Here is a 10273-nt window from a genome sequence, read left to right as displayed (position 1 = left end):
GCTAATAGAATAATCAAAAATGTTCTCTGATTGATCGTAATTTATTATTTTTTAATCGTTACACTTTATTGTCTAAATACTATTAACATATAAGTATCTTGAAATTAACTAATAGGTAGGTATGTAGAGGTATGTATATAGGTGATACGTATTTACTCACCTACGTATTTATTTACCTCCATACTTTACTATTTGCTTTAACAACCACAACCGACGCCAATCCCAACATAGTTGGAAAAAGGCTAGGAAGATGATGATGATTGCTACAACAACCACAATTATATAATTTTCAAGATCTGGGTTCTAATATAACTTTGAAATCATCAGCGGCTCTCAGCATGATATCAAACTTCAGGTCTATTCGGTTTCCCGAGGTCTTCTTCGGAGATCGGTAATACTTTGTACCGGCGGAGAAGAGTTGCTAAGACTGTCTTCATTGACATCATCGCGAATCGGTAACCTGAAAACAAGAATGTTTATCAATATAATCATTAGCCTTAATAATCTATTATTCCACTGCACTAGATAAACGAACAGTTTGAGGCCCATTGGCAACATGCATACAATAACATACTATTTAAAGAATTCAAAGCGGAAGTTCTGGAAGTTCTGGAAACCGGGACCTCACGTAACGTACTTTGTAACTTTAAATACAATTAGTAGTGGAGTTCCTATGGAATTGTCATATACCTGCCAAAGTTACATTGTGTTCAGAATAACGATGTTGTGTAGCTCAAAGAATATGCAAACTGGTATGTTTTTAATCGATCATGAAAGTATTTTCTTCTAGTATTTTCAGCTGTATCTTTGCTATTTTCTTGTTTTGTTTCTTTAGTACCTGCCCTTATCGGTACAGCTCCTTCAATTTTCCCTACCGATATTTTTCGTCAAATACGAAAAGCCCTTATCAATACAATTCCTAGGTCCATAGCTAAAGGCCAGGAATGCAGCGGGGTGTAGAAGCTGCTCATCAAGGAAGCGTTCAGGTCGGAATTGCTCCGCATCCTCGCCCCAGTAGCGAGGGTTGCGGTGTGTCGCAAACACGCTCATCATGATGCCCGTGCCTTTTGGAGGGTTTGTCCTGATGCTGGAAATGAGAGAGTAAAACTTATTATAACATGATGTCAAAAGTACCGGCTTTATATGTTAGGTTTAATGATAATCCATTAACTTTGTTCGAGATGAAGGTAGCACTAAGAAAGTCGGAACCAAGGGGTATCATGTTGCACGGATTAAGCAGATCTGATGCGCAGTCGCTCTATATAAATCACTGGTACTCAGCTGCATACGTTTAGACTAGATGTAGATCCCAACATAGTTAGAAAGGTTAGACAGATGATTATCGTAATTGAAGAACGGACTATGGGTTGGTTTTTCTAAACTCAAGAATTGGTATCCATATCTATGTATTATAGAATTAACTTAACCTATTAAATAAATAACTTACGTAGAACCACATCTTCATCAGCTCTTCTTAACAACATTGGCCCTGGTGGGTACAGCCGCAGACTCTCCCTGATCACAGCATCAACGTATTTAAGACGAGTTAAATCATCTGCTGTCACTGGCCGGTTGGAGTCACCGAAGATTTCTTTCAACCTGTTGATGACTATTATGTTATTACAAACTATCGCTTTTTTGAATGGGTTTACAACAACATTACACAGGATATTTTAAAACTGTATAAGACCAGCATTTTCTATCAGATTACATTGAGGAAACACTGAATCAAACTAGAGGGTGATGGTCTCAGCGCATGGTATGTGTACAATGCAATGTGTGTAATTTGAGTCCCATCCATTCAGTGGCAAGTATTAATCTTTCTTAACAGCACAGTTTCATATATTTCAATTCATGTTCTCAGTTTAGTCCCAAAAACCCATCCCGCTTAACCAAAAATCAAAAATATTGCCACATACTCCTGATAAACCATCAATGATGGCCAGCAGTACGCTGGTGAAGCTGGCGCCGAGCGTGGTGGTGTCGGTGGCGGGCACGAACAGTAGCACCGTCTCCTCGCGCAGCTCCAAGTCGCTGTACCCTGAGGTGCCTCCTGATGCTTCTATCATGAGTTCTAGGAACGACTTGAAGGGAGCGTCTGGAAACAAGAGAAGAAAATACAAATAACTAATTTGTCCCCTTAGTGCCTCTGGCACATAGATAAAAGTAAGTGTCATTTCTCAGGCTTAAGACTACATAATCATTGAATCATCTTTGAGTTAAAATATGGTGTAAAGTAAAATAGAGTTCAATATATATTTCGCTGTCAATACGCAATAAAAAGATATTGCGTATCATCCTACCTTTGTTTTCAGTTTTGACGTTGTTGTTATCGGCCATATCTCTTCGTTTGTCTTGGATTACCTGAAAACATACGAAAAATTAATTATAACAAATGCAATGCATATTGCATCCATCCTGTGGAGATTGCTATAAGAAAATCGTAAGGCGCCTCAAACTAAAAATAGTCTTAGCATTTTACGGACTTAATGATGGGATACCGTCAAAAGTGTCTCGAACCATTAAGTGAACTAGAACGTCAGACTTTTGGAGCCATTTGTGCGATAATTCTTAAACACTCTTACAGCCTTACTGTGATGTATAAAATCATTTCTGGATAAATCAAGATAAGAAAGGCCCTAACAAACCTTATTAATAAACTGCTCAATAATCTCGACATACACCATGAACTGCTTATACTCTGGCGTCAGTTTGTACAGCGGGGTGAAGTGCAGCCAGGGCTTGATGATGCGGTCTGATATCAGCTGACAGCAGCCCGTGAACGCTTGCATTAGGACCTGGTTTGGAGTCTATTGGGCGTTCACTGTGATGCCTAGTGTAGTTTCTGGAAAATTACAAATTGTAGGGTAAGGAATTTGATATTATTAAGGAGAATTTTCACATTTTGTTAGATAAAGTTGATGTAATAAATGACTTGAGCTTTTAAAGTCTTTATGATCAGAACTAAAATTCAGACTTTTGGAAAGTCGGTTACAACTGGTTAAAGCATATATAAAATAATAATTTTATGTAGATTTTATTTTCGATATAAACATATTTAAAAGTATAAATAAATACCTAACTATAATCGTTGTTATTACAAAAAAACCTTGTAAGAATTCGAATTATTTATTTGCCATATGTAGGTACACAGATGTGTTCGTAGTAGATTAGTTATTTGTTATACAAGAGTGCAAAGTTGCTTTTTAACCGCGGGCTCAATTTTCATGACCGAGCAAGCGAATGATTCTAAAATTGAAACACGAGCGTAGCGAGTGTTTCAATAATTAGAATCCTGAGCGATAGCGAGGGAATCAAAAGAGCACAAGGTGAAAAATCTTTGCACTTGAGTGCAACACGTAACTTTTCATCCCACCTCATCGAGGAAATTTCTAAACTCAAAAAAAGAAAATGGCACGCACGTCACACGTGGAAAATTAAAGAGATGTACCTACCTATTAAAATTTATTTATGCAAAAACTTTGTTTAAAAATGTAATGAGGTTTAAAATCGACCTCAAAACAATAAAAAATAATAATTTCATCCCACTTCATCGAGGAAATTACTAAATGCAAAAAAACAAAATGGCGCGCACATATGAGTATCAAATTAAAAAGAAGTATCTATTAAAGTTCATTTATTTGAAAACTCAGTTTAAAAATGAAACGAGGTTAAAAATCTATGTAAAAACAATAATAAAAATTAGTTAATTAATTGAATAATTATTTTAAGCAGTATTTTATGTGTTTAATGTATTTGTTTGAAAAGACTTATCAAGATTGTCACAAATGGAGTATTGCACACGATGTTCTAAATTCAAATCACTTTGCCGCTCTAGAGGATAAAAACGGCTTTTGCGCTCAGATATCAAAGGGTAAAACTACTCTTTTCGAGATGGTGGGATGAAAAATATTTTACAACAGTCCCGATACATTTTTCCTTGTGTTTGATACGTGTTTGTAAAAAAATGACATTTATCTGCCTATTTAACTTTTTTTATACCAATACCAAAAATAATGAACTTACCACAAACAGAATCCATAGCATACGCCATGATATAGTCAGACAAGGAGAAGCTTCCTCTACCAGCCACCTTTTGTAGCTGTTCCGTCAAGATCATGCTCTGCTCCGAGAATATTCCCGCGAAGTTCAGTAGATTTTTCAGGCTGAAGGTTGATACGAAGACCTTGCGGCGAGGTCGCCATATTGGCACTGTAAGATAAAGTATATAATAGTGGTGTTCAGACCAATAAAATTGACGGCGAGTGTTCTCTCTAAAGAGATCATCTCTTGACTGATATTATGATACTTTTTATCCTGGTGTGAGAATTAGTCCTCTCAAGACACGGGTGAAACAGCGGGCGGAAGCTAGCTAAGTGTGTGAAATGTATTATTTCACGGCGACAATAAAATTCTTAAATTCTATAAGTGCCTACCGTGGTACACTATAAAATTGAGGAACGTAGGTAAAGATAAATGCTATTCGAAAATAAATCCTTGCAAAACTAGTTTTCTAACTTTACATAAGGAAATGACCTTAAATACGAATTCAAGAACAAATTAATCATTGATTTATTCATGCGTCTTTGGGTTCTCCCAAAGACACGACAGTTAAAAAGAAAATAAGAAAACTAAAATCTTCTTTTTAACGTCAAGAACGTTTCTAGTAGTTATTTTGCTTAGTGCAAAGTTATTCAATGAGAACCAAGAATAGGTACATCGTCTGTTATAATTCCAACTACCTGACAATCACTAATCATGAGACACAGTCAATGATGTCCTCTGTTCTCGTGTAAAGAGATTAGCCAACTGCGCAGGACATATTATATTATAGCTTTTGCGCAGACACAGGTGCACTCCCTATTCCTTCGCTCTCATAGCTCGATGGAACGGCAATCCCACACGATCGTAGAGAGATCAGGCGCCGGACCGACATTTACGTGCTCTCCGATGCACGGGTGTATCAATCACCAACTTCTTGTCTCCGGGCTGCTTCGTGAAAGTTTCTTAAACCCACAAAGCGATTTCGGCCCGACCCGGAAATTCGAACCCGACACCTCGTGCCGCGCTTGTAACAAATAGATTAACGAGGCAGTTAATACAGCCAAAAAACGGGTGTCAGATGATTATCTGTGTTCATTGGTTTGACACAGCACCCTAAAAATTAAAAATTATTACGTACCATCAGCAACGATGCTGCCATTTCCAACAAGAGCGAGCGCTAGCTTCATTGAGTAGTCTTTCTCCAGAGAATTCTTCATTAAAAATTCTGCTACTACGGGATCTGCTACCACTGTAAGAATCATAACATTCTATAGTTCTCTAAAGTCTCTTTCAAAAGTCTATGGCGGTTTATGGTAACTAAATTTCGAGCGTAGAGGGAAGGTTCGCTTCTTCTTGCACCTGTTCTCAATTTTATTTGGGTTCGGTGCAATATGTCTTCCGCTTCCATTTTTCTCTGTCACTCGTCATACTGACACTCACTCCCTTACTATTCATGTCATCTTTCAGGCAATCCATCCATCTTTTCTTAGGTCTTCCTCTTCCTTTCAGACACCTTGGTAGAAAAGATGCGTAGAAATAAAAATAAATACAAACATTCGAATTGATAACTATTCCTCCTTTTGACCAAATTCAAAAAAGACTGTATTTGAAGTGTAACTGAACCGATTTTGATGTTCAGTATCAAGTCAGGTAAGTTTCAACTAATGAACTGAAGAGGTAGAAACAAATAAAAATAATCACAGCTGGGGCACTGTTCTCTGGGAAGGTTTAACTTACCTTACTTACAGCGTAACTTCTTTTGTAACTTTTCAGTTCATTAGGTTTTGCGTTTTGAAATAATTATCTAATATATAAAAGAAAGTCGTGATAATTACACATTTTATAACTCAAGAATGGCTCAACCGTTTAAGCTGAAAATTAAAGAGAAGGCAGCTTAGACCCGGGAAAAGGGCTTAGGATAGTTTTTGTCACCATCCGTCAACGGAAAGTCTCGGGATGCGAGCTAGTAAATAATATTTTTAAAAGCCTTAACTTAAATCGTGTACTTACTTAAGAAAAGTCTGTGCACTTGCCAAGAAGTCGTCAATCCGCCTTGTTACAGCGCTTCTCGACCAAACATCTCTAGTAATTTCCATCGATCTGGATAGTAGACAAACAAAATGTTAATTAATACTGCTCATTAATATTTATGGTAATAATACTTTACTATTGTTATTATGTCTTGACCAGACCACGGGACTACAGAGTCCCAGATTTTTGGCGAACGTGGGGCCGAAGCCAACACGCCGAAGCCGAAGGCAACTTTAATTAAATGGGGCAATCCCGGTCTCTGTGCGAAACTATTGCTAACTATGGAGGAAAACTACTTGGGCTATTGTGATGGGATGTAAAAATAAATATTATGAAATGGAAAAGCCCCTGGCGAGGATGGCATTACAACAGAGCTATTAAAAGCAGGAGGAAACCCCTTACTGGGGGAGCTCCAGAAGCTTTTTAATGCCGTCCTGTTTGAAGGGAGAACTCCAGAGGCGTGGAGTAGGAGTGTTGTCGTCCTGTTCTTCAAAAAGGGAGACAAAACCCAGCTGAAGAACTATCGACCCATTTCCCTCCTAAGCCACGTCTATAAGCTGTTCTCAAGAGTGATCACGAACCGACTTGCGCGAAGACTCGACGAATTCCAACCACCGGAGCAGGCTGGGTTTCGGAGCGGATACGGCACCATAGACCACATCCACACAGTGCGGCAGATTATACAGAAGACCGAAGAGTATAATCAGCCCCTGTGTCTAGCATTTGTGGACTATGAGAAGGCCTTTGACTCGGTTGAAATCTTGTCTGTTCTGGAGTCCCTGCAGCGTTGTCAAGTAGATTGGCGATACATCCAAGTGATGAGATGTCTCTACGAAGCCGCTACAATGGCCGTCTAAGTACAGAATCAGCAAACAAGGCCCATACCGTTGCATCGAGGAGTGAGACAAGGGGATGTTATTTCCCCGAAACTGTTCACTAATGCAATGGAGGATATGTTCAAGACGTTCAACTGGAAAGGACGCGGCATCACATCAATGGCGAACACATCTCTCACTTGCGATTTGCTGACGATATCGTCATCATGGCGGAAACGCTGCAGGACCTACAACAGATGCTGAACGACCTGGCTGAATCTTCTCTACGCATCGGCCTACGGATAAACTTGGACAAAACCAAGGTCATGTTCAATGAACATGTTCTACCGGAACCGATTGCGATACACGGCGCCGTTCTCGAAGTTGTTCGGAAATATGTATACCTCGGGCAGACATTGCAGTTAGGTAGAAACAACTTTGAGGACGAGGTGAATAGGAGAATTCAGTTGGGTTGGGCTGCATTTGGGAAGCTACGTCGAGTCCTAACATCGTCGATCCCACAGTGCCTAAAGACAAAAGTCTTCAATCAGTGCGTCCTACCTGTCATGACTTACGGAGCCGAAACGTGGACACTGTCGGTACGGCTAGTTCACAAGTTTAAAGTCGCTCAGCGGGCTATGGAAAGGACTATGCTCGGCATTTCTCTGAGGGATCGCATCAGAAATGAGGTAATCCGTCAGAGAACCAAGGTCATCGACATAGCCCACCGAATCAGCAAGCTGAAGTGGCAGTGGGCTGGCCATATTAGCCGAAGAACCGATAACCGTTGGGGTAAACGAGTTCTAGAGTGGAGACCACGCCTCGGCAAACGTAGTGTAGGACGTCCTCAGGCACGGTGGAGTGATGACTTGCGCAATACGGCTGGCAGGAGCTGGATGCGAGAAGCCGAAAATCGATCTCAGTGGCGTGCACTTGGAGAGGCCTATGTCCAGCAGTGGACTGCGATAGGCTGATGATGATGATGATGATGATGATGGGATGTTAGTGGATTAGGATATGGAATGCCTCGTTGGTCTAGTGGTCGCAAGCGCGGCTGCTGAGCTCGAGGTCTCGGGTTCGATTCCCGAAATCGCTTTGTGGGTTTTCTTAAAACTTTCACAAAGCAGCCCGTAGTCTGGAAGTTGGTGATTGATTCACCCGTGCATCGGAGAGCAGGTAAATGTCGGTCCTGTGCCTGATCTCTCTCCGGTCGTGTCGGATTGCCGTCCCATCGGGTTATGAGAGTGAAGGAAAAGGGAGTGCACCTGTGTCTGCGCAAATGCTCGTGCACTATAATATGTCCTGCGCAGCTGGCTGATCTCCTTAAAATGAGAACAGCCGCCGTGGCCGAAATCGGCCGTGGACGCCATTATTATTATAAGATATGGGATACTATGGTAACTATGGCAACTGTATTATTATTATACTGCCTCGATTAAAAAAAAAAACTTCAGTGTTAGACAGGCCATTTATCGAATACTTTTATCCAGGTGCGTGGAGTAGTTCCCTTAGGTCATGGGAACTACTGCACTATCACTAACATAAACTATTAATTTGAATAAAAAACTTACAGTGTCATTTTTGCATTTCAGGAACCAGTGGGAATCGGTAAGGATTTTATATCACTTTTGAATAATTTGGAGAACTTTATCTGATGTCTTGCTTTCCATCGTAGAAATAAACAGTAGAACACAACTACACATAGAAACAATTACCAAATCATTTTATAAATAAAATAAATTAATAATTTAAATATTCGAAATATAGAAAAGACGCACAATGATAAAATGACTATTCTTATTTCAAATCACAAATTCGAAATTCAAATTTTCAAACGCGTTGTGTTTCAAGAATAAACAAAACACTACTAATGTTATATTGTAGTAAAATGATATTTATCAAAGTCGTTGTTTTAAATAATCATAGAAGTATTTTATAGCCTGCTTGTAGGTGTTATTTTGTAACCGGAAAAAAAAACAGAACTCAAATACGAATTTCAATGTCGCCTTATAGCATAAAAACCGGTCAAGTGCGGGTCGGATTCGCGCACCTGGGGTTTTTTTTCGATAAAGTATCTCTTTAAACTAATATAGTATTCGTTTCACCGTGTATTTATTTACACAGCTACATAAAAATATCTAATTCTCAAATACAACAATCCCAATATTTATTGTCAGATAGGTAAGTAAGTAGGTACCTACCTACACAATTCACAATTTGGGTTAAATACCTATGATTAATGTGAAAAAGTTTAAGCAGTAGGTAGGTGCAGTATTGACTATTTACTAACTTATTACTAATAGGTACATTGGTTTTATTTTGACGACCTCATTTGGACAAAAACATAGATACCTATTTCAAGTTTTAAACTTGGCAAGTGTACTTTGGTTTAGGAAAGGTTACTGGGAAAATCACATTGGTACAGCTGGCCGAGAATCTACCTATTACCTACTTAATAAAAAAAAAACAAAATAAAAAAATAATTTATTCAAACTTGGCTGCAAGACAGCAATTTTTGAACGTCAGGATCAATTCTATGATTCGTCTACTTTATCACTGTTCATTCTAGTAATATCTCCAAAACTCATTAAAATACAATTTATTTCTAGCTTTTTTCTGTATAGCGCCATCTGTTAGACGTAATAATAACTACGCAAGTAGGAGGTAAACTCGTTTTTTACTTGAAAGAGGTTTTGTTTCTTGTAGTTTGTATAAAGCAACATAGATGGCGCTTAATTAAAACGCGTATTTACATTGCTCTGATAAAGAATAGTTTATCATATTTTTTTTGAGAACATTTCTTAAATCTTTGTCTAGAAGATAAAAACGTAACCAATCAGGAGCTTGTATCGTTTGTTAGGTAATTGGTAGACGATAACTAATTATTTTGCGGTACCTTCTATGTCCACGCAATTTCCTTATCGTTAGTTAACCGTACAGGTAATATCTTATTTTTCCCATTCACTTTTCAAAACTCATTGCTTCATTCTATTCTTATCCCAGAATTTACACCTTAGATTTAATGGGCACCCATAATTCTTCTCACAACGGGTCTACCCCATAAGAAAATTTGAGGTGCCTTTATCAAAGTGGCCTTATCGTCCGTAGGCCCAAAGTTGAAAGGGCTGGTATTAAGGGAGGATAATGAATTCTCTATTACTCCCCTGGGGGAGATTGCAGGTTAGGTTAGTCGTTAGCTTTCTTCTAAGGGGGAATTTATGGCCTATCCGTGTAGGCTTTCAAAAATGCAGGCTTTATCAATGTTTTATTTTAGGAAATGAGGTCGATGATAGGTATTACTTTTTATTATATATTTTCCTGATTATTTATTAAATAACCCTCATTTTGGGAGCTCTTCTTCCTGTACCCGGAAAAATGCAGTC

General features: G+C 38.7%; 1 pseudogene; it reads right to left on the bottom strand.

Moving 5' to 3' along the window:
• Positions 1–289: 289 nt before the first annotated feature.
• Positions 290–8613, bottom strand: LOC124630731 (annotated as a pseudogene).
• Positions 8614–10273: the final 1660 nt, after the last annotated feature.

This window comes from Helicoverpa zea, chromosome 5 (genome assembly GCF_022581195.2).
Source record: "Helicoverpa zea isolate HzStark_Cry1AcR chromosome 5, ilHelZeax1.1, whole genome shotgun sequence".
Lineage (NCBI taxonomy): Eukaryota > Metazoa > Arthropoda > Insecta > Lepidoptera > Noctuidae > Helicoverpa > Helicoverpa zea.
Note: the sequence above shows the minus strand (reverse complement) of the source record. Positions and strands in the feature narration are given on the sequence as shown.